The 10524-nt window shown below is 45.1% G+C and overlaps 1 pseudogene; it reads left to right on the plus strand.

Annotated features, from left to right (window-relative positions):
* The first annotated feature begins 270 nt into the window (after nt 1-270).
* Nucleotides 271-678, plus strand: LOC125914133 (60S ribosomal protein L29-like; annotated as a pseudogene).
* The last annotated feature ends 9846 nt before the right edge of the window (nt 679-10524 follow it).

Genomic DNA, 10524 nt, shown 5'->3' on the forward strand with positions numbered 1-10524 from the left:
CTGTCACATTTTTAGAGGTTAATGGGGCAGAAGGGTATCAGGAAAAACTTCACAGAATTAGCACCAACCCTCACAACCACCCCCAAGGTTAAATATCAGTATCCCCATTGTGCAGATCAGAGAAGTTACAAGGCTAGACAAGTTCACACAGCTAAGAAGAGTGAGAGTGAGAATACCAAAGATATTTTCCCTCTGCTTAGCTCATTGGACCTAATTGTACTCAGGTACTAAATCCCAGGGTTTGGGGGAGCTGCAGGCTTCAGTGTAGACATGGCCAAGTCCAAGAAGCGCACCACACACAACCATTCACAGAAGATGGCATAGAAATGGCATCAAGAAACCCTGGTCACAAAGATATGACTCTCTTAATGGGGTAGACCCCCTGAAGAGCATGTGCTTTGCCAAGAAGCACAATAAGAAGGGCCTGAAGAAGATGCAGGCCAACACCACCAAGGCCTTCAGTGCACAAGGCTATCAAGGCCCTCATCAAGCTGAAGGAGGTCAAGCCCAAGATCTCAAAGGGTGGCAGCCACAAGCTCAGTCAACTTGCCTACATCACTCGAGGCTCTGTCTGGCAATGTGAGGACGGAAGTACAGGTGTGACTCCTGGGGCTGGTGTCCTCCTGTGCTATTTGTACAAATAAACCTGTGGCAGGATCTGTCAAACAAAACTAAACAAAACAAGGGTTTGGATCTGGTTCTCCCTGAAACCCAACACAATGCTCTTCCCCCCAAGAATGCCGCCTTCCTCTTCTTGAATGATCAGCTTTGTTTTGTTTTAACTCTATAGGAATGCTTTAACTGAAACAACGCACCTAGGACAGCCCCTGGCCCAACAACCAGAGGGAACTTGGCAGGGACTCTGCGTGTTAGTCCCTGTGAGGCCTTGGGAGATCACTTCACCTTATAGGTTCCTGTTTCCTCACCTAGAAGAAAGGGTGTGGTATAGGGACTAAACTCAGCTGAGGGGTCACAACCTGAGTGCGCCTGGATGTACCATAAGTAAGCATAGGGTAGGGATTTTGGCCTCTGGAAGTGCAATGAACAGTTGCTTCTCAGTTGTTCCCATGGAGGAATGGGGCCAGAGCTTCCAGTTTTTCAAGAAAATCTCTCAAACTTTATTTTTATTTGAAATCTCCTCATTTTTAAGTATCGACAACAAATTCAACTTAAAACAAACAAAGAAACAAAAACACCATGCAGGTCAAACAAAGTTGTGTCCATCACGGGGACCCATCTGGCCACCAGTGTGCAACATCTGGATTCCATGACATTTGAAGCGTCTTCTAGCTCTAGAATTTGGCAATTAAGTGGAAGTTGCGTGTTTCTTCCTTGTAAAGTGGCAGATACAATAGGAAGAATAAAACCTAGGTGTCTTCTGTCTTTGAGATAATGCTGGTGAAGGCTGAGCCTTATCACAGGTGACAGACATCCTCTAGCTGATGGATTTTTCTCTATCTTTGCAAAAAGCCTGTAGCCAAGCTCCTCCTTTCATGTTTAACACGGCCACCCCACCTCAGGCTCCCATCGGGCTGAAGGCGACCATGTCAGCTGATGACCTTTGTCATCCCCCAGTGCCTTCAGGTATGTAAATGGGGAGATTTACCTTCCAAACTGGGCAGATAAGATATACTGTCACAAAGCAGATATGTGCAATAAAGTCTCAGTTATAGAGGAAGGTGATGTTCTGGAAATATTTTGTAAAAAAAAAAAAAAAATGTAAGTATGAGAAGGGTCATCAGATAATATCAGCTTTTACAAATTGGGGCTGCTCAGAAAGGAGTCTATAAAACACTCTTTACAGAGACTCAAAGGAGTATTGATTTTTTAGGAGCAGAAGGGGTCAAAATTACATCCCTTGCACAACGGCTGCCTCTGCTCCTCCATCCGGACCTTTTAAACAAAGAACAAAGTCAGGAAAAGGCAGAGGGATAGAGCTAGAAAGAGGGACAAAGAGGAAGGCATTGTCTGGTCCCTAAAAACCTTCCCCAGGCCACAGCACTGAGGCAGGGTGAGTCTCTTCAGGAAAACCGGAGCCTGGTTTCATGTTGTGACTGCTGCAGTTGACAGCCACCTCTGGGGACAATGCTTTGTGTCTGTAGAAAGACAGTGGGAAAGGTCACAGCAGGGCAGGCAGTGGTCCGATGAGACTGGCAGCCAAAGATTTCTCAGGTTGGTTCACCTGCTCCTGCAAGTACATAAAATACCCAGAAGTCACCAGACATGTTCATCCTCTGGCAGCATCATGACGAAATTGGCATTGTAGGATCCTGATGGCCTTTATGACTGGAATATGTATGCCTTTTGATCCAGAAGGACAGGCACATAGAAGGGAGAAAAGGGTCATTCTGTCGTGCCATTGCAAAAGGTGATCCAGCACCAGTGTTCACAGTGTTGGCCTGTGAGAGGCCCTTGGCCTGAGGGGCAGGAGAAGACTTCTTTAGGAAGGAAGCAGGATTTATAAATCAGAAGAAGACCTTTTTTCCTCGGGGTCACAGCCAGGAAGATGTTAGCATGAGCGGTTAAACAAAGAAGACTGGGGTTAGCAACAAAACTGGAGAAGCATGATACCTTAATTCTTGCTACTTACTGGAAGTGAGGAGATTCTATTCTTAGCACTTTCTCCCTTCCAGGTCTGACCAGTTGATAACTAGACCCAATCTGCCTAGAAAAGGATCAAAATATTAGCCTCTTCACCAAAAGTGTAAGGCTGGTTGGGAGATCCCTGAAGAGCTTCCTTCCTGCCTCCCAAATTGGAAGTGACATTCCCAGAACTGGGTCAAGATCCTGGGAAAGTGGAAGAGGAAACATGCTGTAGTTGCGGGTTTAGGGAAGCCAAGAAAAATGGGTTGCATTTCACTGGGGTGATCTTGCTCCTGGAAGATGTGGCTGGACAGATACAGGCTCCAACTGATCCCATCAACAAGTTCTGAAGAGGTAGAGATGAGACCAAAAGAGTTCCCTCTAATACTGCTCCACAACATGAAAACTTGACGGAGCAGAAGATAAATGTTTCCCCACCCTTCACATGCATGCTATGGAGCAGAGCTGGGCCCCTGCACAGGTCAGGGCCAACTCAAAAGGCACTAAGCTATAAAGTTAGATACCAGCTGAAAACAAAGCAGGTTCAGTAGGCCAGTCACTCATGCTGCCTACTGACAAGTGAAGTTAACCAACATGGGACCCTGACAAGCAAAGGGAGCCATGAGAATTTAGGTCTCAGGTGCTAGAAAAGAAACCCAGGAGAGGAAAGATACAAAAGACAAGCAGAAGGGATGGCTGCAGTGGCGCAAAAACCTTCAGCCCTAGCAGAGGTTTCTTTTGAAAGCCCACAGTTTGACCCTTACAAGTGTCTTGGTGGTTCTTTTTCCAAAGACTGAGTCTCCAAGCTGCATATCTGGACATGGACCAGGGTGTAGATATGAGGGAGCCCAGAAGTGAAAGACCAGCCTGCGGTGGCCAATGACCAGGGAAGCTATAAGCATAGAAAGACACAAGCAACAAGGAAGGAGGTAGGAAGATGCATGGGGATCACAGACTGTGGGAAGAATGGGTTGGGACCAGGTGAGAAACCTCTAGAACTGAGAATAGTGAGCTTCATGTGGTGGCTGTAGGGGAAAAATTCTCACCTGGATAACAACTTCCCACACTGAGCTTCTAAGAATTTCCAGCTAAGAAATAGACTAGACATCAGGGTGAGGTCTTCGGGGCTTGAAGTAGACAAGATCTGACCAAGATGGCAGCCTGGAAGTTCTCTGGCTTGGATGGCCTGGAGGTAGATGAGACCTCACATTAAGGAGCCAGTGGCCCTCCATTCCCATCGTCTAATTTTGTGAGTGTGCAGATTCACCTCAGTCTGAACATTAAGGAACACTGGGGAATGTCCATGATGACAGATCATTTCAGGGATGGATAAGATTCAGGGGGAAGCTGGGACTTTTCTTGGCGGAGGTAAGAAGCTTCTATACGACAGCAAGTTCAATTCACTCATGTTTCTCAATGTTGTACAATCTCAGTCAGTCAAATCTCCTTGCTGAGACCCTGTCTCTCTGTGTACTCTTCCCACCCCTCCCCTAACAACCCTTCAAGACCCAAGCCTAAACCTGAACTAAAGTATTTATAAAAAAACAATACGCAAAGTTCAACACTTAAGGTTACATTTATACTTCCATTACCAACCCACAACAGTCTTTCATTGATTAAGTTCTCCTTGTTTGGCAACCAGGCATTGATGGCAGTCACTGAAAGACTGAGGGCCCCTTGTCCATGGAGTGACTCCAGGTTGCTCAGATCTTACACTGGTGCCCACACTCAGGTCAGTGTTTTCTGAACAACTCTACTCTTAGGAAAGCTCAGTGCTTACTTCAGGTAGTAAATGATTACCACAAGAACACCACAGACAGAACCCTAAGAAAACATTTCACCAATGGCCCTGCTGGCTTACAGGGATTAGTCTAATCTTTCCCACCAGAAATTCTGTCTCCTCTGTCTGGGGCTCCTCAGTCAGCCCATGTTCCTGAGCAAACATTGGCCACAGGAAAGAAGGAAGCATATAGGGACTCAGTTGGGTTTGGAAATTGAACATGGTGAAGACATGTTTATCCTGCAAAGACATGTTTATCCCATTCTTTGTAAAAAAAAAAAAGGGGGGGGGAATGGGAAATGGGGCTTTACCCTTTTTTGAGGTTTTACCCAAAACCTCACCTGGGTTTATCCATTCAACAACAGAGTGAGACCCTACAGAAGAAGAGGACTTCCTAATGTCATGCAGCTGGGACAAGTGTCCAGGTCGGATTCCTCAGTCAGCTCTTCAGGTCTATTTTCACCATACCACATGCTCTTGCAAAAGAGAAGCTGGCAACAGAGTGTGCCAACCCCTTTGAAAGTAATAGTGCCTAAAACCAACGCCTTACATAGCTCAGCAAAGAAAAGCCTAGGAGGAGAGGCAAATGTTACCCTGGATCTCAGGATACTGAATACTTTCTAAAAAGTACATAGGTTCATGGGTTTCTCCCTCAGCTTTGAATGACCCAGTGGTCCATTTTATAAACAAAGGTTCAGAGAAGTTAAAAGACTTGCCCAAGGTCACCAGGATAATTATCTGACTGAAGTTGAGTACCCCCAGGTCACCACTCTCTGCTACAGTTTTCCCACAACTCATTAATTCATTTAATAGCATGAACTTCTGCTTCTTGCCACCTTTAAAAAAGATTTATGTAGGATGTTTTTTTTTTTTTAAATGGTCCCCAGTGATCACTTCTAGATTATCCTTCTAATATATTCTCACATCTGGAACACAATCTGTGTACAAGACTATGCACTGTAGCATTTTTTAATGATTGGAAACAACCTAACTCTCCATCAATAGGGAATCTTCTTATAAATTATCTGGTGGAGTACTATGCAGTTATTAAAAAGAAGCTTAGGAAAAAGAAGTTATTAAAAATGAAGCAGCTCTACTGAAGGTTGTGTGCTCTTACAAAATGGTTGTGAGATACAATGTTAAGTGGAAAAGTAAGATATAAGACCGTGTGTGAGGCATGCTGTCTTTTTGCGAAGTGTGTGTGTGTGTGTGTGTGTATGTGTGTGTGTGTATCTTTGCCTATACAGAATAATTCTGGAAGAATGGTTAGGAAATTGGAAATAGTGGTTGCCTTCTGGGTGCTGATGTCTAACACACACAGTAGGTGCTCAATGAATACCTGTCATTGGAGGCTCCACTCTGGCCAAGAGTTGCTTATGACCAAGCATGAAATAAAAGTTTATGTATCCAATTATTCTTAATCCCCAAAGTTGACACCGGGGCCCAGGCCAGAATTCCCAGTCTTTATGGAGGGAAAGTCCATCCACAGCAAACATCTTTGCAGCCTGATGCAGCCAGGTGGGTTACGGCAAGGCACGGGAAGAGCAGCCTCGGCTCTTCAAAATGTCAGGAGGAGAAACTCACCAGCCACTTAGCGTCCCACAGGAGTACTTTAAAATGTTTCCTAGACACCATCTACCAGGAAGTAATATTCTTCTCAATAAAAAATAAATGTAAGAGTGGCCCAGACAAAAACCTCAGTAAAAACTCAGACTCCTTCCTCAAAATCACAGGAGAGAGCCAAAATCTAAAATGCCTTCTTTTCCTCGTTAATTTTTAATTTTTTTTTTTTAATCAAAGAAGTATAGTGCCTCATACTGGCAAAACCACTCCCTTCTGAGGCCACAGCTGGATGGCTCATCCTCCCGCATCATCCGCTTGCACTGAAGCTGACTGGCTTGGACTCCAACTCCGGGGTCTGTTTTCCAAAATGGCAACAAGAAAATCATGACAAATAGTACCTTTATGGCACTCACTAGGTTCCGGATGCCACTGTGGGCACTTTACCAAAACTAGCATGATCTTCCTGACAACCCAAGGAGGTCAGTATTAGGATTGTCTTCCCTTCACAGATGAAGAAACGGAGGCTAGTTAACTTTCCCCGGGTGTACATTTAATAAGCAATGGTGCCAGAATTCCAGCCCAGAGTCTGGCTCTAGAATCGTGCTCCCACCCACATGCTGGTGACCAGAGGGAGGTAAGGCGCTGAGACCAGCCAATAAAGAGATGGTTTAAAGTCCAGGCAGTACAGAAATCAGAGGTGATGTGGACCCCCTCCTGCTCCAAACACACCAAAGTCCTGGATAAAATACAGACAGAAATGTTGTAAATTTTGAGACACGTCGAAAAGAAAGAAATAAAACTCCCCAGGTGCCAGAGGCATGGACTATAAAATGGAGCCTCCAAGCACTGGAGAGCCAGGGGGATGTAGGTCCCGGACGTGGGTGCTGGTGGCCAGCGCACAAACAGCACACACAGCGTGGAGCCCAAGTTTGCAGATGGGAGACCCTGCCTCTACCAAGCCGTCGGAGGACCTGCCCCCTCCGGGAGGACAAGACTGGAAGATCTTTCCCGATGGTTCGGGGAAATGGCCAAGAGATGTGTCAGGTGCCTGGGCACCAGAGGGGAAATGTCTCCCGTGTGAAGTTGAAATCCCAAAACTGAGCCTCCCACAGAGGTGAGGTCTGAATGTGAGCTGCCAGTGGGAGGCTGGAGCTCCACGCTGAGGAATTCTTATGAAATCGTTCACAAACCAGGGAGCCCTGGATGCTCCCCAAAGAAGCAAATGCAGACCCCTTAGGGCGACAGGGCTCCGACCGAGAAGACTGACCACCATGGAAGAGAAGTCAAAGCAAAGCAAAAAGCCTTTGGGAGACAGGTGGTCAGCCTGCAGCTCGCAGAAGGGCTCCTTCCCTGCTTTATTTTTCTTCAGCACCCTCATGTGCTGGGTTTTCAATTGCCAACACCCTCCCCCCACCCCCTCTGTCACTGGAATTTAAGCTCCAGTGTTGAGATTGTGTTGTGTCATCGCTCCATCCTCAATGCCTACAATAGCGGCTACTACATCCTAGGCATTCAATGATTATTTATTGGCCATTGCTAAAACCAGGAATGCATGTTGACTACGGCTATGTGTGCAGATAGCGCATGAAACCTGAGTGGCGTGGAATTTAGCAATGTCAGGAGAGAGGGTCCCTCCAGGCAGAGAGAAGGCAAAGGCTGGGAATAGTTGGTGATGCTTTATCCAACTCTACCCATAGCAGATTATTTCTTTAAAAAAGCGATCTGAAGGGGTGGCTGGGTGGTTAAGTTGGTTGAGCATCTGTCCAACTTGGGCTCAGGTCACCATCTCACCATTCATGAGCTCGAGCCCTGCATCGTCTCTGCCGTCAGCACAGAGCCTGCTTCTAATCCTCTGTCACCATCTCTCTCTGCATGCCCCCCTCTCTCTCAAAAATAAAATAAGCATAATAAAATAAAATGAAATGAATGACTAAAGATATTTTTTTTTAATTAAAAACTAAAAAGTCATCTGAAGCCTTATGGCAAAACATTAACATTTGTTACATCTGGATGGTGGGCACAGTATTCTCTGTGCTTTTCTGTGTGTTTGGAGTATTTCCTAACTTAAAACAAAAATAAGTGGAGGAAGGTATTTGGGGAATGAAGGGATGCCTCCAAGCACCCCATGGGGCCTTCAGGCTGTGCCGATCCTACATCTGAATTCAGACCACAGGCCTGATTAAGTCCAAGAGCCCCGGGGCAGGAGGCTTAGTCTCAGCATTCAGATCTTTTGGTTGCAGAGATGAGCAGCAGAGGGGACCCAGTCTCAGAGAAAGCAACCGCCCCAGGAAAACCCCCCTGGGATGAAGACTGGCTCAGCAGAGGTGGGACTAGGGAGAAGGTTGTTTCACACCTACTTCTGCATGTATTTAAAAAAAAAAAAAAAGGACTACTCACAGGTCTCTCTGCAAAACCACAGGAATTTGATTAAAGACACCAGCTACCAATGTATTTTGCAAGGTTAGGGATTTCCATCGGGTCTGAGACCGAGTTGGCCCCAGGATCTGTTCCATCCAGAGAAGCCAGGGCCCTGGATCCCTCCTCCCTGTGGAGACTGGCCCCTTGCAAGCCTGGGAAAGCACACCCCCTACCGGGCGCCTTCTAAGGCCTGGTCACCCCTGGGGTGAGGGACCATGACTGGCTTGCCAGCTGGCCACCTGACCGGTGCTCAAACCCCACACACTAGCTCAAGTGCTCAGTCAGAAGCAGCTAGAAGCCAAAGCCCTCTGGGGGTATGAATGTCCTCCCCCCACCCCCCACTCAAATGGAGCCCATCAGCCCTGTTGATCTTTCTGGGCCTTAATGAATTATTTTATTTGTTTTGCAAATGATCACTTGCCTGCTGGTTCTGCAAGCCAAGAAAACCCTTGCTAAGTGTTTCTGTCCCTCAAGCACCTGGCAAGATAGTCTAGGAGTCTGAGTGGTGACTAAGTGAGAAGTAGCCAATAGAAACACACAACACAAGCCACACACGTCAGCCACGAACGCAATTTTAGTTTTTCTAGTGGACACATTAATAAAAGTACCAAAAAAGCAAGTGACATTAATGTTTTTAATTAATAGATTTTATTTTTGGGAGCAGTTTTAGATTTACAGAAAAATTAAGCAGTAATACAGGGCTCCCATATATCTTTACCACCACCACGCACCCCACCCTCCCATTACACACACACACACAATTTCCCCTACATTTTGCAGTAGTGTGGAACATTTGTTACACTCGATGAGCCAATGTTGATGTATTATTGTTAACGCCCATGGTTTACATTAGGGTTCACTCTTTGCGTTGTACAGAAAACAGAGCACATAGGTTTTGACAAATGTATAAATGATTAGATCACCTTCATAATATCATACAGAATAGTTTCACTGCCCTAAAAATTCTCCTGTGTTCCACCCATTCACCCCTTCCTCCCTCTCCCGACTCCATCCCCACTCACCTTTTTAATGTTCCCATAGATTGGCTTTTTCCAGATATAACTGAAATCTTACAGTTATATAGTTTCTCAGTTTAGCTTCTTTCACTTGGTAATATGCATTTAAGCCTCCTCCGTGTCTTTTCATGGCTTGATAGCTCACTTCTTTTTAGCATTGAATAATATTCCATTGTATGTAAGGACATCTTGGTTGTGAAATTAATTTAATAGTATATTTTATTTAACTGAATATATCTAACATACCATTTCAATAAGTAATCAATATTTTAAAGTGATTCATGGATATTTTATATTTGCTTTCATACCAAGTCTTCAAAACCCAGTGTGCATTTTATATTTACAGCACATCTCAATCTGGTTAGCCACCTTTCAAGGGCTCGGAGCCATGGGTGGCTAGTGACTCCTGTATTAGACAACACAGATCTAAAGAAAGAGAAATATAGCCCCAACCTTGGGAGGTTTATAATTTCATTAGACGAGAAAGAACATTCCTTCTTCTAAGCCCCCAGTGACTTGAGAATTGCATGCAACCCTCTCAGACAGACACAAATATGTTCGAAATTTTGCTAATTTCTTGCTTGGACTTTGTTTCACCATTTTCTATGGAAAAGAGGTTTTATGATATAGTTTTTTATGATAGCCTCCCCCTCGCCCCCCCCCCCCCATTTGAACCATACTATGACATCTTAGGTAGCTGCTTGCATGATATAGGAACAACCAAGCAAGTACAAGTAATATCTCCCCCCACCCCAGCACCCTGGGAAGTTTCCACATTTCTCTTACAGATTTTTCACATTAAAAGTTGTTTTAGTCAACAGGTACTAACTGAATATCCAATGCAACAGTTTTCAAAGTATGGCTCCAGACCCATGGGATGCTTTCCAGGGTCCACAGTGGCAAAACTGCTTAGTATTGCTAGACTTTATCTGCCTTTCTCGTTCTCTTTCTCTCTTGAGTAGAGAGCACAGTAGAGTTTTGCAGAGAATCCATGTTGGGGGTTGATGCAAGATCGAATACAGAAGCAGATGTGGGAATCTGGCTTTTCACTATCACACAACATACCGAAGAGATTTACAAAAATGTAAAGCAGTGCCAGTCTTCTCGCTAAATTTAAATCAAATCACTCCTCTTGCTACACTTCTTTGTATCAGAAAATATAGT

This window comes from Panthera uncia (genome assembly GCF_023721935.1).
Source record: "Panthera uncia isolate 11264 chromosome D3 unlocalized genomic scaffold, Puncia_PCG_1.0 HiC_scaffold_8, whole genome shotgun sequence".
Classification (NCBI taxonomy): Eukaryota; Metazoa; Chordata; class Mammalia; order Carnivora; family Felidae; genus Panthera; species Panthera uncia.